The sequence below is a fragment of the Pseudonaja textilis genome, chromosome 2 (genome assembly GCF_049901715.1).
Source record: "Pseudonaja textilis isolate UNSWEBS1 chromosome 2, rPseTex1.2, whole genome shotgun sequence".
Lineage (NCBI taxonomy): Eukaryota > Metazoa > Chordata > Lepidosauria > Squamata > Elapidae > Pseudonaja > Pseudonaja textilis.
This window is the reverse complement of record NC_141991.1, coordinates 102,432,514-102,458,394: the sequence shown is the minus strand read 5'-3', so window position 1 is coordinate 102,458,394 and position 25,881 is coordinate 102,432,514.

Genomic DNA, 25,881 nt, shown 5'->3' with positions numbered 1-25,881 from the left:
TACCTCCATGCAATTTTCTTGGCAATGTTTGTAGAAGTGTTTTGTTATTGCCACCTTTCTAGGGCTGAGAAGGAAGGACTGGTGTTTGGCTGTGGCTCCATATTATTTTATTTATTTGTATTTGATTCATTTGATTCATCAATCGCTTACAAGAAAATAGGTATAAGTATAAACAGGAAATAGGTACAAATAAATGGGGACAAAGGACAGGGACCGGAAGCACAATGGTACACTTATGCACCATCATAATTTTACATAATTAAAATGGATAGTTTAGTTGTGCTGTACTCCACTGTATTATTATTATTAGCTTTGAAGAGAATCAGCTACATACATATTTAAGAAAATTAAAAGTGTCCGATATTTGAGTAAAAAAATGTGATGTAAGAGACAGGACAAGAAGCAGTTCAACTTACGACATATTTTATGTATGGATCACATTTTCAAACAAAAATAGTGTTGTCTGCCTCAAATTTCTTGTGTGTCCAGTCACACTTGACCAAATAAAGTATCTGATTCAATTCAATATGAAAGAAGACAAAGAATACCAAATGTGAATTCTTACTCAAGCAGTTTATCCTCCTCAGGGTGGTGATTTTTGAGAGTGTGATCAATTTCAAAGTTTGTAATAAAAAAAAACCCATTTCCTTATTTTAGCAAATCTTCCTCGTATTATTAACAGTAGCTCCATCTTTATATAAGAAAATCCAGTCCCTGTTTTTTCTTTGACACTCTCAGATTTAAGTTTATTAGTGGCTTGGCCATTGGTTCAATAGCGCACTGATAACTCTGTGTTGGTCTTGACTGTTATGTATTGAGGGTTATTAAATTGGTTGGCAGGTGTATAAATCTATCAAGCAGCACCTCCTTCTTTCTATCTGCAGTTTATTTCCCTCCACTCTCTGCTAGGATACCACATTAAAAAAATGTGGTGTATTGAGATGTATTTCAGAAAGGCTGGCATCTAGGGAAGAGAATTCCAAGTGTATGTTTTTTAGTTAGGAGTTGTTTCCTGCAACAAAATAAAATCAGAATTGATAAAAATGGAACACTCAGAGAAAGGGATAGTGAGTGAGCATGGTAGGAATAGTCACAGATGGAAGTAAAATAGTTGAGAAGATGAAAGAGGAAAAAAATGAAGACGATACTAAGGATGTGTCTTGTCATTTTCCCATGGGGTATTTTTTAATGTCTTCTCTTCTTTAATCTCTGGACAAAATATGTTATTGTTCTGTTCCAAACATATAAATATCTGACCTGGGACCTTTCCATTTTGAAGGAAATGACAACCTGATTAAGTATACTGACTTTTCTATTGATTGCATAACCAGTTCCTTTCTGGTTACCCATGAGTGATTGGCAAATGTTAAAGTACAAGGTTTAAAATTAATGACTTTAATTAATCATTAAGGTCCATTGATTTCAATGGATATAGTTCATGGATGAATAAATCTGGATTTCACAAATAATCTATTAGTTGCTCTTGGTGTTAGCATTTTAAAGATAACTCTAAAGATTCCATATTCTAAAATTTACATTCAGCAAGAATTCTGCCTATTTGTGTACATGTGCGCTACTGTTTGAGTGTGGGTGGTCTCAGGATTGATGTATTCTAAATCTTTCATATAATGCTTGCTGTATATGAAGAAAGAATGTAGTGACTTGTCAGGTTGAGATTAGATTCTTCCAAGCAGGCAAAAGGTTTATTGATGGGCCATAGGATTTATAACTAATCTTCGGGGAATGGCAGAATCAGTTACAGAATATGGTTTATGATCTGCTATCCCAGCATATTATGAAGCTCATATGTGATTTAATTTCAGCTTTATTTATAACTTTGTTGTATACTTTTTCCTTGTCTGAACTAAAAGAGTGTTCCCACAAGCAAGTTGCCTTGAGGAAGTCATGGAAATTGTGAGAACCAGGAAGAAGTGGAACCCAATTCTGTTTCTAAATCAGGGATAAGGCTTTATTTATAGGATTGAAGAGACCATGGGAATAATTCTTGCATTATTATATGAATTATTGTAATGATTCCCTAACCATTATTGTGTATGGTCAAGAGTTAATGAGCCTGCCTCTTCTGAAGCATCAGAGTGAGAAATATTTACTGGGTTCAGCTGACGTTCAATATCTGGTATTATCACTCTTTATTACACTTTATTACACTTTATTACACTTTAATACACTTTATTAATGAAAATACAGTCTGTTGTGTCAAACATGCTTAAGGAAGGAGCATATATTTCATTCTAACATGCATGTAATGCCCTATTTTTCATTATATATTGTATTCGAGTCTTTCATAATGTTTGTCTAATAAACATTGTGTACTTACATATTGGGATTTTGCATACATATAACACACATTGATTACTATGAGACTTGAGGGCAAAGTTGTACATTTCTGTAAGTATTGGACACAATTTTAAAAGAACTGGAATGGGGAACTCTATGCCCCACTGGGTTTTTCATCCTCCTCCTCCTCCTCTTCCTCCTCCTCCTCCTCATCACATAATATTGAGAAAAATATGTTTTAAACACTCAAGATAAACTCACTCTGCACACCCTAACTACTAGCATTCTTTTGATATCCAAATATAATCAATTCAGATACCCACACATTGCAAAAAGTAATTGTTTATTTAACCATGGTTTGTTAAACAAATCTCAATCAGCTGGTTTCACTCAACACATTAAAAAAAGAAAACAGAAACAAAACAACACATGACAATGTGGTGTATGAATTTAGTCACTATATGAATCTGCTGCTCTTTGTGTTCTTTCGTTTTTACGTAAATGTATTTCTAAACCACAGATTTCAAAGATCATTCAGAGTCTAGGAGTCCACAGTGAAAAGGATGACTTCACCATCACATTTTATTATCTGCTCCAAGATGAATGTTAACAAGACTCTGGATCACTCTATAGTTGGGTTTGTACATCTTGCTATACTGTTAGTTAGTTAGTCGGTTGGTTGGTTAGTTAGTTAGTCAATTTGTAACACATCATACATGGACTAACAATGTATACTAATATTTCATCTAAATTCATAAAACACAATAAAATATAACTATTTAAAAATATCTATATTCTGTAGATATACTCAAACAGACATTGTTGCTTATAGTTTAGTATAAATCAAGCCATTATGGATTGCAAGTTATATTTTATGTTCAGAGTTAAGCATGAACCAGTCCATTAAAAATTATTTTCTAAAAAAAGTAGCTAAAAACAATAGTAAAAACAAGCCATGGTTTAATCACACCTTTTTTGCCTTTGAAACTGAAATGTTACATAACCATATTTTTTATACATTTCATTATTAGGATATACAAATTATGAAACAAGGCAGCAAGAAGAGGAGGAACAAAAAAAGGGAGAAAACATAGAACACAATGGTTACAATGAACAAAGATCTTCAGCTGATCTTGAAAGGCCAGCCCTTGATGCCAACTATAACTGAGAAGTGAAAAACTTCATTGGAGACATGTACCAGGTATACTTTTGCTCAGGTCATCAAATAATGAATTTCTTGCAAATCCAGTTTCCTTAAAGGAGGAATAATGTACCACCTCAACAGTACTTAAGCCAAACTGATCCATCCAAATTTTAAGTTGTTGTCCACACTTTAAATGTCAACAGCAGGTCCTTCTGAAACAAAATGGCTTCTGCCCTGCCCATCTCTTCTTTAATCAGCATAGCATTTAATCAATCATAGCATTTTGCATTAGCCTATGCTTTTAGGTCAAACTCAAAAGAAATGGAAATTATATTTTAATATGATGACTCGGAAGTTCTAGATTATGAATCAGTAATCCAGTCCAGAAAGACAAATCTATAAAAAGGTCCTCCTTGCCCTTCCAAGGACACATCTGCCCTTCCAAGGGAGTGAATTTCTTACAGAGCAACCAATGCTTATATCATTACCCTTCATCTGTAACATTAGTTCAAAAACAATCCTGAGCTTTTGATACTTTCTGAACCAAACATCCTTTTTTGGGTGCGTCTGATTCTGACAAGCCCATGCTGACAAGCATCAGACTCCTAGCAATAGATAAGTAATGGAAGGCTCAGTAAGAAAAGCTTAGTGATTTTTCTTTACTGGGATGAATGAATAAGAAGCAGATGAGTAAAGCAAAAACCTCACCAGCTATTCTGCTGATTTCTTAATCCAAACAGCTTTTGCCTCTCCTCCTCTTTGTTTGAAAAGCAAACAAAGCTCACAGTATTGCCAGGTCCACCATCATGTTGTGATGAGTGATATATTTGCCTAATAACATTCAGCGTTAACTGAGTGGGGGGGGGGGGAACCCCAAGAATCTGATTTGCTAAATGTGCAACCTGACTCAATGCATGGTGCATTTGAAACAGTATTAGGAAGGGCAGCCCCAATTAAAACCAGATTTAAAGCCTATGCTTTTTAGTTCCTGAATAAATTAACTTGAGCGGTTTCCTTTGCTCGTGGAGGCAGCTGCTTTGAGTCCATCACCAAGATGTGGCTTGCTTGCACATGGCACCTGCAGGCCTCCCAAGATGGCTTCAGGAGGTGGAACTGAGCCAAGTACAGCAGGCTTGTGTGCCTACCCTCCAGGCTAGCAGCTGTGGAGGTATGAAATGCTGACACACCAGCTGCCAGGACCATTTATAACTCCGAGATTGCTCTCTCAGGACAATAATGGATGTTGGACAAACGACGATAGGGAGCGAAAAGTGCTATTAGTCATTACTGAAACTTTGCATTGCTCTCTGGCCAGTGCTAAAGCCATAAAGTCAGCATCCAATGGGCAAGTTTCTCCTCACCTCTGCCTCTGAACTAAAAGCTTTGGGAAGGCAATCTGAAGTGCCATCAATCCTGGGGAGGCTGACAGTCAACATTTGTCACCGAAACATTTAAGGCTTGGCTTAATCTCTTCCTTTTGGAGAGTTCATCATAACAAATAACTGGGTGGCTTAACCTTGGCCAGCAAATCTCTTTTCTCACTCCAGCTGAAAAGAAAAAGTGGTTGTCGGGTTGGACTGCTGGCTCGCAGTCCAACCCGACAACATTGCAAGCTGGCAATGTTTTTGCCTTGTGTGGTCCTAGACACATCCTAAATGGATCCAGAGTCGGCCAATGTTTATGTGTTCTGATTGTTACTGAGATACTGGCTCGGCCCACACATCTTAAAATCTTGCATATGGCATATGCTGTTATCCATTAATCTTCTACTGTGAAGCAAAGGAAACTATTTGTATTGTGGATGTTCTAAAGAATTGTTCCTGGATTAATACTTTGTTTAGTGGTGTTGTTGGATCTGTCCATCAAAGTGAATTAGTGATTTCAATTGTTGGAAAACTTGTCCTGAGATGGCATCCATCCCAGAAGCTCATTCAGGGATGAATATTCCACCTGCTGGAAAAGGAAAGTTGTCTCCAAATTGTCCACTTAAAATGGTCAGAGAATACAAATCTGGAGCACTACAAACAGAAATTGGGTTCACATATTTTGATAATGGCCATTTGAACTCAATCTTTTTTTTTTCTAAACTATAGCTTCAGGTTGAGAAATTCAACAAATCCTAACTTGCTGTCACATGCCAGGTCAGTGATGTTCCTGCTTTAGTACATAGAACAACACAAGAATGACTTGTCACATTGGACCAGTGGTCAGATTCAAATATTTTTACTACTGGTTCTGTGAGTGTGGCTTTGTGGGTACGGCAGGGGAAGGATACTGCAAAATCTCCATTCCCTCCCCACTCCTTGGGGGAAGGTGACTGCAAAATCCCCATTCCCTCCTCACCCACTAACCTGCTTTCCAGCTCTATTCTCCTGTGCAGGGCAACAAAAGAAGGCCAGCCAATCAGCTGGGACTCAGGAGGCAGAGAATAGATGTGGGTGGGGCCAGTCAGAGGTGGTATTTGCCGGTTCTCTGAACTACTCAACATTTCCACTATTGGCTCTCCAGAACTGATCAGAACCTGCTGAATACCACCTCTGGTCTGGACATTATAAATCCAAAACATTTTGTTGACAAATATTCTTCTCAACTCTATTACATCTCTGAAGCAGCAGCCACATTAGACATAAATTCAAACTGAATTTAGGTAATTTATATACTATAGATAGGATTCTGTGTGCCATGTAAGACATCAAATAGAAAGCAGATGCTTAAATTATTTAAACCAATGGCTAGCTTCTACAAAAATCCATGAGATAACATGGGCAGTTAGTTGTCCAATTCTCAGAAACTGCCTGGACAAGTTTCTGCAGTTTCCTTGGCAACATTTTTCAAATGTGGTTTGTCCTCACCTCTTTCCTGGGATTAAGAAAAAGTCACTGGCCAAAGGTTGCTCAGCTGGCTTTGTGGCTTAGGCAGGACTAGAACCCACAATTTCCCAGTTTCTAGCCTGATGTCTCAACCACTGCACCAAACTGGATCTAGCAATTCTGAGAAGAGCCATTGGCATAAAGGAGAACATTAAACCTATTCTTATTAGCCTATTACAGGCTCTGCAGGCGGTTCTATGCCATAAAGGCAAAAGTCTGTGGATTGCTGCTTGAGTATGTCTGGTTTTTCCATCTTTAAGGCATGCTCATCTTGTCAAATGTTTTCTACCTCAAAGAAACTTGCCTAGTTTTTGTTTGTTTGTTTGTTTCCAAGGACAACTGTCCAATTAAAGTCAAGTGATGCTGGAACGTTAGTATATGAACAGCTGGGATTTTGAGAAAGATTCTAGAGCCACTCATCACTTTGAATAAAACACCTGGAGCCATTCACATGGTTTTAGCATTATTGTCTCTTTACGTAGCTCAGGAGTGCTGTTCAGGATAAAATAAACCATGTTTCAAAGCACCTGAAGCACATCAGTTTAAAGCTTAGTCCCTTTGTTTCCCAGAGAATTAAATATGATATATTTCTTGGGTTCAAAAGCATTCTTGTCTCATGATAGAAACTATTGCAGCTTTTAATTTGTCTTATAGTTTTTCAAACACTGGATATTTTAAGGTTTTGGGGTGGGGGTCGGGTTAAGGAACATGTGTATGAAGTAGGTTATTTTTTTATTGGAGATGGTAGAGATTGCTGCTTTTGTTGTGGTTTTTCCTGTTGCCTATCATTCTGGATTCTGCTTTGAAAGAGCCCAAGATATGGAATTTCTTCCTGATTTCCCTACAATTTCCATGATTGCAAGGATAAAAAAATGCACAATGAAAGAAAGGACTTTTACTTATGTACTATGTGAGCAGTTTTTAAATGCAGGAACCTGTCCTCGTTAGGAATATGCAAGTCATTTTTTAAAAATCAGCTCATTTTCATCAAGCCACTTTCTGTTCCATCATTTCTTCCTGAGGGTTTTTTTCCCCTTTCCAAAATCCATAAATAAAAAAGGGTTGAGTGTTGAGGGTTCTTTGCTTTCCATAGACTAGACACAGCACCACATACACAATGCTTTATTGCAGCACACACATTCCCCATTCTCTCCCTTTTTAAGACTTTCAAGATGATATTGCTGTGTAAATATGTCTTTAATGCTCATTACTTTTGTACCTAGTTTAAACAAAAGTATATCAGTCTGTTGTGTGGCATTCAAGTTTTGCCTCCATCTAAAAGTTCTTACGCTAGTTGGAATGAGGTGCTGTTTCAGTGTGGTTGTTCTAATTGTTACTGATTCTGGCAAAGCTCCAGGCAGGACCCCACCAGGATATGATGCTCATCATAGTTTGTGAACCTGAATGATAGTCCTCTTGCTTGCTTGTAATAGCTGCCAGTCTCCAGAGGCCATCTCCACTTTCACCTCTGCATGCCAGTTGTTTACCTCCTTTTCTTCTGAAGACCTCCCACTCTGTCTTAGTATTTGAATTTGTAACTTTACTCACCTGGGTGAGGTGAGGCTGTCCTTGAAAATTCCAGGGTGTGGCTCAATTATTGCTTGTGAGTAAAAGTTCTGAGAGAACAAATAAAACCCCTGAGCAAAATGGTAAGAAGCATTTCTGTCTGGCTGCAGCTACTCTTTCCAAGTGCAGACAGCAATCCCAACTTCACTCCTTCATACCAGGCCAGATGGATTTTGCAGCTTCTTTTCTTTAGTGTAAAAGGTGACTGAGATATTTCTTCCAACTTAGCTTACCTTTTAAAATCCTAGAGGACTTGTAGGTATGTAGGGGTCAACCCTTTGTCTGAAATGTTATAGGGTTGGTTTCCGGCTTGGACTGGAAGACCTTCAAGGCTACTTCCAACTCTGTTAGTCTGTCTTTGCAAATTATTTCTCCCTTTTCTTGTTGCCTGGGGTGACTTTTACAGACAGGCTGCAAAAATGATAAAAATTGCGTGTACACACTGCCTGACCAACCATTACTCATTTGGGGGTTAATAGGACACAAGTCATACCTGCAGCATTCTCTGGTCCATATTCACCTGTCCTGCAGTTGGAAGACTTTCATCGGATCTGCTGGAGGAAGATACTGAAAGAAATATAGTTATGAACATTGGATAAAATCCATTACAACCTTCCCAAATATAAAAAGACTCCTTTCTTTCCCATGATTTGCATGTAAAATTGTGAGATTTCACAGAGCCTTCTTTCTGAGAAATGGATTTCTATGTCTGCTTGTAGTCTCCAGAGAACAACCATTTGCAGAGTCTGTTGGAAAAAACAAAGGGGCAGACTCTGAAGATCTGACCAGGGAAGATGAGTCTGTTAATGGAAATATTGATTGTCTCAGAGGTTCAATGCTGCCAACCACCCTGCGCATATGGTACCAGTTTTATTGATATATGAATAAGATTAAACATGACACCTGTGTCAAGCAAATCCCCAGGTACCATTTAACTAACACTTAAAGCAGCTGCTTTTGAAGGATTACCTTCAGGCACAGGCCACCCAAGCAGAACAATATCATCACCATAAGTACTTTCCCAGTTGTCGACAAATGGGAATTCTTGCCGTATGGCAGCAATCATTACACTCTATTAGTGCTAGCCAAAGAAGGAACTGGATTCTCACTCAGCCTTACATGAAGGCTTCCAAAAAGAGCCATTGGTGATGAAGCCCAATGGCTCTTTTGGGCGCAATCCTGCATCACAGCCACTGAGGGAGTGTGCCATTTTATGGATGAGTTGAGAAAGAAAGAGCGCAAGATTTGGGAGTGATGATCCAGGAAGGTGATAACAAAATGAGGTCTATATAAATCTTTTTTAGCTAAGAGCCACCTTTGTCCTCTAAGGGCAAATTTCAAAAAGTTGGCAATTCCAAACTTCTTCTTCTTGTTCTCTTTTATTATTCTCCTGTTTCTTTATTTTTAATAAATTCTGGCAATAGCCATATTCTCAAATAACCTTATCATAACCTTCTTATTTACATCTAATTATGTTGAGTAGCACGGAAAGTCAGTTCTCTCAACTTTTGAAGAAAAAGGGACTTCTTTTCCAGGGTTTGGAATCAATAGATGTGTATAGATCAGCCAAAATTGAGTTTGGTGGTGAAATTGTCTTTTGAAATTCAAGATTTAGTCTGAATCAATTTGAGGCATAGGTTATAATGAATAAGCATCCAGTTCCCCATAACACTAATGTTATGCAATGTTATAACACTACCATTGTGGCATGCATGCATGTGCATGCACACAAACTATGGTAAATGTAAATTGAGATTCTCAGCCATCCAGATCATAGTTATCCCTTCCAGTTCTGAAGAATCTTCTTGGATGAGAAGCAAAACATCTTCAAAGAAAAACGAAGTCTAATTGCCTCTTGAAAAAGCACCTTTGGGACACACACTATGGTACTTTATGTTATAATGAAGTAGTCTGTATTATATGCAATAGCTTAACAGCACACCCATCTCAGATTCTCTCACACAAGGGTATTTTTTCTTCCTTTCCAAGTGAGCCCACTTAAATAAATTCTGTCAAAACAGGGGGACAAAAATAGCAGAGCTGCATTTCCACAAGTGATCCAGCAGGCCATAGATCAACTGACCAGTAGTGCCCCTTCCGGTTTTTTTCCTGTATATGGAGGAATGTTATAATGTGTAAGAGTCTTCAAAGCCAGACAATCTGTCATATCTCCAAATTGCCTTTGAGTTTTTCTGAAGAGAATTGAAAGCACCCAATTTTATTTGATACTTCAACCAAATTTGAAGACTCCCTGAAGTTTCAAAGATTTGATTAATTAAACCACCTGTTTGAAGATCCATAGAGCCCCAATAACAAATTGATGATTTAATAGTTTGACTGACTAATTTCAAAAAGTATATCATAGATTAAAGTAACAAACGGAATCATTATAAGTTAGAAGTAAGATCCTTGAGGCTTTGTACATCACCCGAAAGACAAAAACAATGGATCCGGAGTCTTAAAACATCACAGTTTGAAGTGGGGGTGGGAGTATACACTCTTCATTTATATCAGGGATGTCAAACTCATGTTGTCATGGCAGCATCATAAACTGTGTGAGCGTGGCCAGTATGTGATGCATCCAGCCTGCGGGCCATGAGTTTGACAGCCCAGATCTACATGATACCAGGAATTTATATGCTGCCATTGTGAGGGCCACTGGCACAGATAATTTTTAGCAAAGACCTATGCAGTTTTATAAAGGATAGGTCTAATAATTTAGAGATATTTAGTTGAGCAACAACTGACGGGTGTTTGATGCCAAAGAAGTGTGGTGGCACAAGTCAAATAAGTGAAACAGCTCAAAGCTCAGCATTTGTACGGATTACAGCAAAGTTAATACCCTTCTTGCCTTTCATATTTCAAGTAAAAATGTGAAGCTCTTTCCTTGTGGCTCAGCTGAAGCTGATTTCAAATCCTGATCCAGAGTTCTGGAACTTTCCACCTATATCCAAGTGCTTTAAAAGGAAAACAGATTGTAAAATAAAAATATCAATGTATTTGTGAAATTCTTTATTATCATCATTATTCATTATGCAGGTCATTAATACCACATCTTGTCAGAGTATGCCATTGGTAATCTCAAATACTAAATTCAATTGATCTTCAAGTAGATCCATCAATAATTCATATATTCATATATTCTTACAGTAAAAATAGTTTTTGTTATCCTCCTGCATTTAAATGTCCTTTATATCTATTGAATAAGACAAAAATTAATATTTATACATTTCTGTATTGTGCCATCTCAGAGGAGTCTATAGCAGTTTAGAAAAGAAGGAGAAAAAAAATATTGCTTTAAAAGAAATGGAATTAACAGTGCTTAAAAACAATATATAGGAAAAAAATATTAATGAGGAGGAGAAACAAAACTCAGCTGAGTCTTTCATGAAAGTGATCTCTTAAATCTGGAAAAAAAATAGTTAAGGAAATCAAAATAAATCACAGGCAGATTTAATCTGGCTAAGTTAGTTGTTATCCTCTTAAGTGTCTTTGCAAACTTCCAGGTCTTCAACTGTTTATTAAAATGACCTGTGGTGTCCCTGAATTATTGCCATTGAAACAGTTTCATCACAGGAGTTGTGCCCTTAAGAAGGCCAGGCTTCTGGCTGCCAACTCTTGTTGCCCAGGTCCAGTAATGTGACTAATGTGTTTCTTCTTAGAGGGTTCTTAATCCAGATTCCATAATAAAAGCTTAGCTACATAATAATTTGGGATACTATATCCCTCAATCTTTGACCTATCTGGGTCAGTCATAAATTCTTTAAGGCATTATGGTTGTTAAGACCCTGAAAGAGCAATCGGTCTTTTGGGCAAAACATTTTATCATTCGATGCCAAATTCCACTAGCTAAAATGGTTGCTAGTGTTGTATCAAAATGTATTAAGGTGCAATTTCTAATTAAGGTGCTTGCTATTTTAATCCCAGTCCTGCTTTCCTTTTTTGATGTTATAATTAAAAAATATGAAGATTTTCCTAATTTGCAGTTTAAAATATGCCAAGGAAATGATTTTCAGTTCCTTATTATCAGTTTTATTTTTGGGTTTTTTAGCATTTTTCTTTCTTTCTCTTTTCAGAATGAAGTAAGTTATTAACGTGCTGGGATGATATTAAAAAGGCAGTGGAATGATTATCAGGCATTTTAACAAGTGTGTTTTAACACATGACTTGAATCTTTTTAATCAAAGCAGCATTTATGGTAAATCAACAAGAACAAGGCAAATACTTTTCTGAAGAGATTACAAACCTGAATTCTATCTTAACTGTATTATAGTTTTTAAACTGAGGTTCAGGTTGCTCTAGAGCTGGGGTGTAAACTCATGTCATCATGGCAGCATCACATGACGTATCGGGACTTATTTTCCCTTCGCTAAGGGAAGTGGGATGACCATCCAGCCCACAGGCCATGAGTTTGACACCCCTGTTGTAGAGTTTAACAAAGGTCCCCTAATGAGACAAACAGGGCTGAGTTTTCTGAGGAATGTTATATCTGTGTTGTAAATATTTAGATAATGGCTGGATGTTCATAAGCTCCCTTTGCTGCCACACCGAATTATAATCAAGATTTTAATAACTCAGATAGGGTAGACCTACTTAAAGATTGGCTTGTTTATTACTTGGAACATTTATGAGGAAAGAATGATCTTCACCGTCATCATTAAATTGCTCCACAATGTAGACTGTATTATTGAGAAGCAAAACTAACTGTCAATATTAAACATAACAGAAACAGACCTGGAAAACAGCCATGAGATGAATTGCATGGACATAGTGGTTCTGCATTTTATCTGGCCTGGTCCAAATCATATCATACTTTCTGTACCATAATAAAGAATTTGAATCAAGTCCAAAAAGCTTTTTGTAACCAAAGCAGTTATTTCAACACAGAGTAATTGATGTTCCCATTTCTAGTCCTTTTCACCCCAAAGACAATCAGATATTATTTATTTATTGGTTCAGTACATAAATCTCCTTCATTCAGAAACTTAAGCTGTGTACATTGTCCTCCCTCTTCCTATTTTCCCCAGCAACACAATCTAGTAATTTAAGATTCAGTGGGAAAAGAGTGACTGACACAAGATTGCTGGATTATCTTCCATTGATTAGAAATTGGTCCTTTCCTGTGCCAGTCCAATCTTTTAGCCACAGTAGCATTATTTTCAACCTAAAAGTTCAGTTTAAAAAAAAAGGCATATCTGGAGGTGCAAATCGCTCCTGATCTACACAAAATCTTTTCCAGAAACTTCTCATACACTTTAAATCAGAGGTTTCCAACAGGTGGTCCATGAGAAAATTTTGGTGGTCTGCAGTGCAGCCATGTATGCAACAGGGATGATACTGGCAGCGGATGGACTGATGCGCGCGGGGAAGGAGGGTAGTGCATGGGAGATCATGGCCACAGAGTCCTTCCCAGGTGTTCCCTGGCCCGTGAGGGGGTGGGATGGGGGAAAAAGAACCTCTGAACTGGTGCTGGGTTGTGGGAATCTGATGTCCAGAAGCAGATGACCCATGTGCTGAAGACCAGATTGCTGACAGGGAGATGAGGCAATCCTGCAGTCTCCCTAGCAAACCCATGTCATGGCTGCTGCCTCCGCGCATCGAGGAGACCGAGCAGCAGCGGGAAGAGCACGGACCTCCTGAGTTGCAGGAAGCAGCTGCCAGCAATGCTCTCAGGTGAAGATGTTGCAAAGGGAGGGTCGACCCTTTCCCTCAGGAGCCGCAAAGCGCTTCCTGCCCCTCTGGCACCCACCAAGCCTCCTCCTTCCCACTGGGTGTGTGAGCACTTCTGGTGAGGAGGAAGAGTAGCATGGTAGGAGGAGGCTTGGTGGCTGTCCGAGGGGCAGCAAGCACTTTGCAGCTCCTGAGGAGTGGGGTCAAGCCTCCCCCTCACAACATCTTCATCTGAGAACATTGCTGTTAGCCTCTCGGCCTCCTTGATGTGCAGAGGCAGGAGGTAACACCAGTTCAGAGGTTCCTTTCCCCCCACCCCCTCACAGGCCAGGCAACACCTGGGAAGGGCTCCAATGCCAAGATCTCCTGCATGCCAGCTTCCCTGTGTGCATCAGTCTATCTGCCGCTGGTATCACCGCTGTTGCCCCATCTCCCCACCAGACATCTGGTCTTCAGCACATGGCTCATCAGTGTCCAGACATCAGATTCCCACCACCCAGCACCAGTTCAGAAGTTCCTTTTCCCCCACCCCCATGGAGGGGGGGGAGGGGGGGAGGAAAAGAGAGAGAGAGAGATGAAAGATCCCAGTGTTTTGTTTTCTGTGGGAAATGGGTCCAAATGACTCTGAGTATTTAAGGTTGAAGATACAGGCAGCCAACCTAAGTGCCTGAAGGACCCCATCCCGTCAGTGAGAGTCCAGGTGCTTCAATGAGCAGCAATGGTGGATTCATTTTAGTGGTCTGCGGAATTTAAAATTATGAATGTGTTGGTCCCTGAGGTCTAAAAGGTTGGAGACCCCTGCTTTAAATTACAGACTAGAAAGAACTGGAGTATAATCATTCCAGTATACCCCATGTGTAAAGACTAATTATAGTAGTCAGACTAAAGAAGATGTGCACCTGGCTTAAGACATTATCCAACATCTTGCCTCAGAGCTTTTTCCAGATGATATTCTTTCCTCTTTGAAGGTGTTGTGCATTCAGATCACTCCATGATTGAAAGGAGAATGTTGTGAAATAGCTCTAAGCATATTAGTTAGAAGAATTAATCAGTAGGACAACTTGCTTCCAGAAGTTGTGGGTACTCCAACACTGGAAGTTTTTAAGATGAGATTGGACAACCATTTGTCTGGGTTTCCTGCCTGAGGAGGGGGTTGGACTAGAAGACCTCCAAGATCCCTTCCAACTCTGTTATTCTATTTTATATTTTGGAACAGGGAGTGAGCAATCTTTGGGATTTAGGATTAAACAGTTGGGAAAGAATGGCACCCATTCTGAACCCATTCATTTATGAATGTACCTTACATAGAGACTTTTGCAGCTATCTCACCCTTTTCTCTGCTCCTTCCCATCCATCTTTTTCCAATGGTTCAGTGTATTCAATAGAATAACAGAATTGAAAAGTACTTCAGAGGTCTTCTAGTCCAACCCTTTGCTCAAGCAGGGAACCCTATATCATTGGACAAATGGTTGCCCAATGTCTTCTTTAAAATCTCCAGTGTTAGAGCATCCACAACTTCTGGAAGGGAGCTGTTTCACTGATTAATTGTTCTCACTGTCGGGAAATTTCTCTTTAGTCCTTAGGTTGCTTCTCTCCTTGATTATTTCCATCCATTGGTTCTTTTTCTGCCTTCAGATGCTTTGGAGCAGTGGTCACCAACTGGTGGTCCATGGACCACTTGAGATCCATGAGAAAATTTAGTAGCCCACAGAAATATTATTTACATTTTTTATATTGCACTAACCGAGGGGTCCTCAAACTACAGTCTCTAGACCAGATACATGCAATGAACATTTGTGTTGCTGCAGAGAGTCTCCCCCTTTGGGGTCTTTTTGTGCAGGTCAGAGGGGCGGAAATTCCAACTTGGGGTCTGCTTCAGCCTCCTGGTGTGAGGCTTTGGGCAAAGGCTAGAGGGAAGTGCTGCTGGTGGCGAAGAGCCGGAGAGCCTTGTTCCAGTGGGACTGCATCATGGCCTGGAACTGGCTGACGATCTCAGCCCACTGAGCCTCCAGGTGACAGTACCTGGCCTTGCATTCCCACAGGTCTTCCCTCTGCTTGGAAAGCCTATGCTCATAGTCCTCAGTGAGGTCCTTCTTCTGAGCCTACTGAGCCTTCTGAGCCTAATTTGAACTGAGCCAGCTGTTTTTCCAACTCTTTCTCATGGTGGCTAATTAGCTCCAACAACTGCTTCCTGTTGGGGCCCCAAGGAGCCCAGGCAGGCAGGTGAGAAATGGCTGGGAGGGGAGGGGTGAGTAGAGCTGATGAGGTTCCCCTTGAGTTGGCCACACCCACCCAGTCACATGACCACCTAGCCATGTCCACCCAGCCAGTCATTAGACAGATCATATTAGTGGTCCATGGGATTTAAAATTATGAATTTAGTGATCCCTGAGGTTCGTAAGGTTGGTGACCCCTGTTTTGGAGAATAGGTTGATCCTTTTTTTCTTTGTGGCAGCCCCTTAGATATGGAACATAGCTATCATGTGAACCCTAGTCTTTCTTTTCATTAAACTAGACATACCCAATTCCTGTAAACATTCCTCATTTTAGCCTCCAGTCCCCTGATTATATTTGTTGCTCTCATCTGCAATCTTTCTAGAGTAGGGGTGTCAAACTCATGTCATCTTGGCAGCATCACATGACATATTGGGACTTCCCTTCCCTTTGCTAAACCGGGTGTGGAAGTGGCCAGTGCGTGGCGCATCCAACCTGTGGGCCGTGAGTTTTGACAGCCCTGTTCAAGAATCTCAACATCTTTTTTTAACCTGGCAACCAAAACTGGATGCAATATACCAAGAGTGGTCTTTCTAAGGCATTATAAACTGGTTCTAACACTTCACATGATAGATCTCTCTGTTAATGAAGCCTAGGACTATGTTAGCCTTTTTTGGCAGCTATAGCATAGTGCTGGCTCATATTTCAATAATTATCCACTACAACTCCAAGATTCCTCTTGTAGTTACTATTGGTAAATACCACCTCTTCTATACAGTTTTTCTTACCTAAATGTAGAACTTTTATTTTCTCTCAGCCATTGAATTTCATTTTGTTAGACAGGACCCAGTCTATTGAGATCCTTCTATATCTTAAGCCTATCTTCTTGAGTGTTGGCTATTCCTACCAGCCTGGTGTCTTTTGAAAATCATTGTTTTCCTCTTTTCATTAGAAATTCAGCTAACTTAGTAATCTTAGTTAACCAGGACTGGCTTGCTTTAGTCATTTTATCATGTTATAGAGGCTCTGCGATGTGGCAATTAAAACAGCCAACATAGGGAACAGCCCCATTGGTCCATAACAGTGGTGTCATGTACATAGGCACTGACTCCAGTATAAAGCAAGCTAATTATGATATATGTAAGACAACATTTATATGGAATATTGCTCCATACTTATATTTGTTATAATTATATAGAATGAGAACAATCAAACCCAGCCAGAGAGGTTTCCAATGACTACACAGTCTCTATAGTAGTATATATCTGTTGTTGAGCTCATTGGTACATTGAAGTCTGCAGGTGGGTATGTAGCCATGATGGTGGCATTCTATGTGGTGTGATAGAAACAGAGAGAAAGAGAGAGATCAGCAGATAGTTTAATTTCCTTGTTATGACAGGTGGAATTAAAAACACGGAGGAAAGCATCTCATCCGATCTCATCCCAGCATGACTCCAGTGACCTCTTGAGGCTTTGAAAGAATGTTCAGAGTCCTTTGTGACTGTTCAAGATGTGACTTCAGGCCAGTCTTTCTTAATAGGCAGCTTTAGTGGCCTAAGATCTTTTCATTAAATATGAAACAACATCCCTGTCTTTCCCTTTCATAATATGTCCAATTCAAAGAATTGTGATCAAAGTTGTGAAAATTAGCTTGTTGACTCAGGATAATGAGTTTCTCTCTTAATGTGTTCTTCAGAAAGGATCTGGAGATGTCACCGTTGCCACACGAGCTCATGCTTTGAATAAGCAGAAAGCATTTTTAGCCCATTAGATGTCTTTTGAGATATTTGCTGGTTTTTAATGTGCCTTAACTCCTTTCTGTGGTTAGAAACATGTGTGATGATGGGGAAGATGAAGAAAAGATAACAGCCTTGTTTTTAACAAGCTTGGATAATTCAGGTGCAGAGATAATAATCAAATCCAAAAATAAACCCCAGGGTCCTGTAGAATGCTGCCTGATACATTTGCTGAACAATTTAGTTCTATCAATAGGTAAGGAAGCAGGCAATGCAAAAAAGAAAATTAGCTAGTCACATGTACAGTTATTAAAATGCTGTGTTCTTTTGCCATTGTTTTTCATGCTGAGTAAGAGGAACACACTGCAGGAAAAGAGGATGCTACAGAAAAAATTAATAGAAAGAGTTTTAAAGGAAGCAGATGAAGTTGCGACAAAAGCTCCATGAAAAGTTATTGTTGTTGTTACAGATGCTGGGCAAAGAGTGAAGCTCCCAGCCAAAATCCAAACATGTATATTTTCTATCTGTGCGCAGTGCTGAAATGATAGGCTTTGTCTTAGAAAATAAAAAGTAATTGATAGGCAGCAAGATAAAGAAACAGAGACTGGGTTTCTGCAAAGCATTAAGTCATAATTTAGTATGACTGATATTACTTACCATGTCTTATAAATGCAGCCAGTACAATTTGTAGACTCTGGTTTCTGATTTAGCATGATGAGCAAACCAGGCCATTGTGTGGATTGTTTAATACATGTCAATTAATAACACTGTAGTTTAGCATGGTGAGGTAAATCCAGCTGATCAATCTATGGTACTCTAGAATTCAAGGTTAACTTCTATATGTAAAAGAAGGTGGATCCAAGCTGATCCAACCCACTTGTTTTTGGGGGTCCCCAAGCAGGGTCATAACTTAGTTACTCAAAATCATCTTCAGTTTTAAGGCTACACTCTGCCTAGTGTGGCAGTGTGGACTTGGGTGAACAGATTATATAACAAGGGAAGTAACAACTGGAGGAAGGGAAAATATTTTGGGTTCAATACAGCTTACAATACAGCATGCAGATATCTGTTCCTCATCATAAATCCTAATGACTCCAACTGATAAATCTGCATCATGTCATCAGTCCTGCCTTTTTGTATCTTTGCAAATACTCTGTAATACCCTGGTCAACTACTCACTCCCTTGCAGATGTCTATGCATAGTTAAAGAGTTGTGCAGGTGAGATGGATTGTCTAGAAATTTGATAAATAAATAAAAATCATGTTTAAATTTACTGCATGTTGTCAGCAATAACAGAATCCAAGACACTGGTGAGGTTAATGATGAAAAGGGAAAATCAGCAAAAACTGTAGATACTTTGTTCAGTTCTGTCTTAATGCAATGTGTGAAACTCAGAATTGAACTATTATTTAACTGCTCAGCAATTGAACCAGAACTTGAGATGGTTGCTCTGGTTCCTAGAAACCTCTCTCCCACTCATTCCTCTTTATAGACTAGGAAAGGATAATTTTTTTAAAAAAATCCTCCTCTTATTCACTTTGGTGCAGGATCTCTTCTCCCTGGCTGACTGTATGAAGAGAAAGACAAAGCTAGCTTCTATAATTTACATGGAACAGTTACCTCAAGAATGGCACAATGTTAAAAAAAAAAAGGTTATTTGGAATAAGCAGGGATCCAACTTTATTTAAATTGCCCCACATTATCCTTTTGAACTTCTATTACATAGATTGTAGAAGAAGAAGAAAACTTAAGTAGCATATATCCAGGGTACTGTATTTATGTTTAGAGCAATGGTTCTCAAATTTGGCGACTTTAAGATAAGTGGACTTCAACTCCCAGGATTCCCCAGCAAGAGTAAATTAGGAATGCTGGCTAGGGAATTCTGGAAGTTGAAGTTGCTACATCTTAAATTGTCAAGGTTGAGAAACCTTGGTCTAGATAATATTTTTCTGTCTGGTGAATTTGGGAAGTGATGAAACTATCCCACCAATAAGAGAAGACTGAAAGTCATTACTACAGAAATATCTCTTGGTGTGTTCTTGATCACCAAATTATTACCTTAGCCACTCTTTCTTTTCAAAGTTAATATGATCCCCTGATAGGTGTATTGACTTCTTTATAACAATCACCACAAATCTGGTGCTTTCAGGTGTGGTAGAATACATCTTCTTAAATTTCTAGCTAGTAGATATACTTAATACTTCTTACAGCTATCAAACCTCCTGTGGAAATCCAGAAAACCACAAAACGCATCCAATGTCTTCAAATTAGAGTTTTCAGTCTTTTGCTACCATCTAACAGTCATTTTTTTCAGCCATTAACTGCCCTGCAGCTGGATTGCTGGCCTTATACAATATTCTTTCATTTAAAGCAAGGTTACATTAATTTCAGATGAGTGATTTTCAGTATATATGTCTAGTGTATAAATGCTGATTCAATTTGAAGAACTTCAACTGGTATAAGAAATCAGATGTCTCTACAGATTGTGAGAAATGTATGTCAGCCTATCTTACTTTGGCTTCAGGTAAGATTAAAATTATTTACTTATGCAAAGAGAGATTTGTACTGCAATCTGCCTATTTATCTGGCAGTATATCTTCCTAAATTCATTTATAGAACTTACCCCTAGCTAGTCATATATCAGATTTTATATTAGTGTTAATTGAAACTTTCAGGAAAGGGGAAAAGTTGGATATCTATCTATTAAATTGGGGAAGAAAGATTAATATTTCACAATTCACAACCTCTTTGTATATATGTGTGATATTTTCACTGGAATTTTTATGCACATTTTCTCCTCTTGCATTATGGTATCATTTTTACAGATGGCTCAAGGGCACCCACTCATACCAATTCAGGCTTGATTTGCATAGGTTGCGCCATTGCCATCAGCCAACCTTCCTAGGGAATCATCCATTTTCACAGATTTATGTGTAGTCTCCCCACTACTCACTTGGTTACATCAGAATATGACAATTGGAAAACTTTTTCATGTACTTGTTTCAGCAATTGTTTCAATTCTATCCACACACCCTACTTAGACTTGCCATGATTGGATTTCAACCAGCTTCCATTTATTCTCTTTTCTAAAGTTTTCAGCCATTACAATTCAGTTTTTGAAAATTGAGCTTCCCAGACTTTGTATGTGAAAGTTTGAAGCATGTGTAGACAACTACAGATTAATCCATATTTTCCATAAAAATGTGCATAGTAATATGTGTGTGCCTGTGTATGCATGTATAAGTAGGTATGTATACACACACACACACACACACACACACACACACACACACATTTACAATATAGAAATATGGAAGACATCTAACTTTTGAAAGTTCCAGCATGAACTGATATATTCAATCAATTCCAAATTTATGGATGGACCGGAATCTTATTATCAATTACCTTTTTCACACATCACAACTTCCATTTTAAAGACAGAAAGAAATGAATTAAAAATGTGTAGAGTCTATCCAATCTTGTTTGAAAGAATCTATTTGGAGCTCTGAAAATCTTTCATTGTCCAGCATATACATGAGATGGAGGAAGAGATGGAGGAGGAGGAGGAGGAGGAGGAGGAGGAGGAGGAGGAGGAGGAGGAGGAGGAGGAGGAGGAGGAGGAGGAGGAGGAGGAGGAGGAGGAAGGAGAATTATGCAAGAAGATGGAAAGGGAACCATTTCCAAAGGTGCTTATAAAAGCAGATTACACGGAAGGTTGAAATCACATGTCTTGTTCCCTATCCATGTTTTTTCCTAGACATCTGACAAGCCATGATGGTTGCACACATAAATTGAATGTTCATTCAGCAGGGCTTCCCCCACCCCCCTCCTATATTAATATAATGAAACTTGAAACCAATCTTCCAGCAGATTAGACATTTGTTCTTGGCAATTTGAGCATTCCTTAATTGCTCTCATTTTGTAACAAAATGAGGCAGTGTGTAACAGAACTTTGGTAGTGTCCATAAAGCAGTACGGTTGGTATAAAACCACATCATCAAAATGCAGATCAACAGAATGATATGTGAGAGTATTTGGGAACAAAAGGCTCTTAACAGGTTGATTACATTCCTTTCCTTCATCACCTAGTCTAATAGGTCATAATTCTGCCCTAGTAACATGGCCTATTGGAGTGGCCTGTGGTCTGGGAAGAGGATGATGATCTCTCAGAGAAAATGAAAGGATACAGGTTCCTACTCTAAGAGAAATGGGCTTTTTATATATATATATCCATCATTAAATAACCAGCTACCGCAAATCGGAGGAAGATTAAAATACACCATCTAAGCCAGTGGTCAGCAACCATTGGGCCGGGGACCACTAGTGGTCCGCAAGAAAATTTTGGTGGTCCACAGAGAAATGTCATCCCCAAAGCACTCCCCAAAGCAATTAATCCAGGCTACATGGGAACACAAGGCTGTGCTCCCCACATGGACCAGGGGAACACAAGGCTTGCATTGCTTGCATTGTGAACAACACGAGGTAGTGAGGGGAGAGGGGAAAGGATGGAGGGGGGAACTTGCCCCACACGCCTCTCCTGGCCACCAGGCTGCTTCTTTTCGTTTCTTTCTTCTGCTTTTGGCTGAAAGCAAGGAAAGCAGCAAAAGTCTTTCTTTCTCTCCCCCAAGCTCCACCAGAAATTAGTCTTTGGGACCCTGCAAGGCATCCTGCCCCAAGAGGCTGCACCAGTGCAACAAGTTTCACAAAGACTCATTTCTGGTGGAGTTTGGGGGAGAGAAAGAAAAACTGCTGCGGCTTCTGCTGCTTTCCTTGCTTGAAGCCAAAAGTCTCTCTCTCTCCCTCTCTCCTCCCGCCCCTCTCTCTCTCCTTCCCTCCCTCCCTCCCTCCCTCCCTCCCTGAGAATGGAGCTGGAGATGGTATCTTGTGATCCCAAATAAAGAATGATCAATCAGTAGGAAAATGGGGTGGGGAATTTTCCTGCAGACTTTTGGGGGGATTTTCTCAGGGTCTCTGCTGTTTTCTGCAGAGACCCTGGGAAAATGGCAGCAAGCCATTGTCAGTCAAAATTCATATTAGTGGTCTGTGGGATTTAACATTATGAGTTTGGTGGTCCCTGAGATCCAAAAGGTTGGTGACCCCTGAGCCATAATGGGTTGTTTTGTGACATGTCCTCCTCACATTTAGAAGTTTTGTAGCTATGGCTTATTTGCAAACTGTGGACAATGTGAGATTTGTTCTTTCATTGCACTCATAATCCATTTTTCCCCAGCAGTTTGAAAAAAAACAACTTTATGTTAAGTACCCTATTAAATCTCTGACATTAAAAGCCATTTGAATGTAGAAGCTTATAACAAATAGAGTTTCAAAGCTAAAAAGCAGGCACTGTCACTTTGGGGTTTGGGTGACCCTCTCCCCAATTTGTTCTGAAACATTAGGCAGCGAGCAAACTATTATTTTTGACTGCATTAGAATGGGCTCCTCTATTATTTTTCTTTCATTGTGTTTAGTAAAATGTGTGAGAGGTAAATTATAGGGAGAAGTGGGTTAACTAAAGAATAATGCATTGTTGGCCCCTTTTTTATTTTCTTTGCTTTATATATTTACATCTTTATAAATTTAGCAGAGTAAATATTCAGAGAAGAGGCTTGGATTCAACCTAAAATCTACAGCAGAATATAAAGTGAAGCAAATCTAGTTCTTTACAGGGATGATGGTAAATTTGCATCTGGCAGTGTTATTTTCAGTTACAAGTGGCAATCTTTTTTTTTTTTTTGAAAATTTTATTTGGGTTTTCACACACACAAAAAAACATAATACAAATAAAACATCTTTTTTTGAAAATAACATGGTCCCGGGTTATCACTTCTTCATCCAGACACAAACTCAATTTCATGCTCACTTTTATGTTCTATTCCATATCTTATTACTGTTTTATATTTTCTACATAGTTTTTCTCCTCTCTTAATTTTCTCAATTTTATTTTAATTAGCTCATCTCAATTCAAATCATTATATTTATACTTTTGTCTGTCCTGTTTCAATTTCATATTTTCTTTTCTCATTAAACAAATTTTCCCCTGTAGTTACTAATTGGAGTATGACACCTTTATATCTTTTAATTTTATCCATTCAGCTCTTATTTAAGCTTCAGAATATACCTTGAGGTTATAACATTCAATATAATACATAACTTCCAATTGAATTCTGCTTGGTACATTCTTAAAATACACACTATATTCTTAAAAAGTGATTATAAATATATGTAATTAAAACACTCATTCCATTCCAATTCAGTTCTATCATTAATATTCATTAAAGCCTTAACATCTTTAACATTTCTTTTCAATTAAATAACATACTTCCTTGGGAACACTTATGAGTTTTCCATAATTAATTTTTCCCCTATTTCTCTTCCCTTATATTTTATAAAGCATTAAATAATTAAAATGTTCCCATCCTTTCCTAATTCAATTCTCTCATTCATTTTATTTCATTTATTTATTAACAAACATTTCACTAGATTACAATAACTATTTTATCCATCATTTTAATCATACATTGTTTCATATTTTCTAAAATTATTTTTATTTCTAATATAACAATACTATCTTATGTACCTTTGTAGAATCCCTTTTTCAATTAAATTTTCACCCATTATCTCTAAATAGGCCCTGTTTCTCCATATCTTGTTTCTGTCCTTTATAACTTGTTTCCCTTTCCTTCTACCCTCTCTTCTTCTCCCATCCCTTTTTACCCCCTTGTCTCTTTACTTCTAATTCTCTCTTCTGTATTCCCCTCTTCTGTTGCTTTCTAATATTATACTTATTTTTCAAACTATTCTTCCTTTTCTTGGTTGTTTTTTTCAAATTTTAAACTTTTCATTCTCTTTCCCCCCTTTCCTTTTTTTTCCCAACATAAAATTACTTGTTCATTAAAGATGGCTTCTTCTTTGTCCCAGTCTTCTTGTTCTGCAGGCATTTCTTGTTGTTTCTCATAGTTCCAGCTCTCCATTTCTAAGAATTGAAATACGAAGCCAAAAGAACCTCTCCCTTCTTCTGCATCTTCTTTGTACTTTTTAAGTTTCATTTTCAGTTCATCTAAAAGTAGTGCCATTTTAAACAGTTTTAAACAACCACCCAATTAATTTTAGTCATTCAAATGCAATAACCAAAAATCCAGAGATCAACAAATAATGCAAATACTCCCAAGCTGTTTCTTCGTGCTTCTTTTTTCCACTTTCTCTTCCTGGGGTTCTACTATTTTGTTGCCAAATTTCAGTTAAAGTGTATCTTTTAGAAGTCTTGTTGATGTTTTACTGTAAATTCCTTTTAATTCCAGGCAGTCTCCTCCCTTTTTTCCAGATCCTGCCCTTTTATTCTTTTTCTCTCCTTTCCTGCTTTTAAAAGCTTTTAAGTATCCAGAAATCTTTATTATCCCTTTGACATTTTATTTACAGCTTAAATGCCTATTGATGTCAAATTGGATTTTTTTCCAATTTTTTATTTAAATCTCTTAGGTGTCAGTATAGGGAAATGGAGAGGAGAAAAAAAACAAAACAAATCCTTTCCCTTTTCTCTCTCCTTTGCTGCTTCAAAGTCTTCTTTGGGAACAATGTTACTTTTTTTTTAGTTTAAATTCCAGGGTACCTTAGTTGTTGCTTTTGCAGTTTAACCTGGTCAACCAAAACTTTCTCTTCTTATCTTCCTCCTGCACATTCTTTTCCGGTCGACTTCTTCTTTGAGGTGGCCATTTATGACCACCACTACAACCGCCTTCGGGAAAGGGAGTAATGGCCAGCTGAGGAGGAGAGATGTGGCTCTCCTCAACCCTGCTGGCAGTCTCCCCTTCTTTACCACCTCTACGGGGTGGCTTAGCCCCAAAACCAGTCAGCTCGGGACGCTCCAGCGGCGAGCACAGATCGAAACCGTGCACGATCGCGGTTTCAGTCTGTCCACAAAGAGACTCAAACCAGAAGTCCTACATGTGGCAATCTTGTTGGTATGTTGATCACAGCCTATAGGCAGATTTGTAGCTATAGTGAACAGGAGGGCAATAGCAAAGCAAAAGTTTGCTTACTTTTCTCTACACATTTTCACTTGATTGGTTCAGAGCAAAAAAGAAACCTCTATAGTTCAAATGACAAGATCTTTGACAAAATACTCCGATATGTTTCATTTGGGCTTTTAAAATTCAGGAATACAGGCAGTGAATATCTGTAACTAAGTCATAAACCATTGTTTATTTATTTTATTTATATATTTTTGTCAAACAATTTAGTATCCTGATCAAGTGTTGTTGTTAATGTGTTGGCCTTGGACCAGATCATAGCCACACACCCTCCACCCTTCTTTTCTTTCTCTCCTTCTCTATCTCTAACCTAATTCTATTTCACACATTTACTATTATGGTATAAAATTAGAGG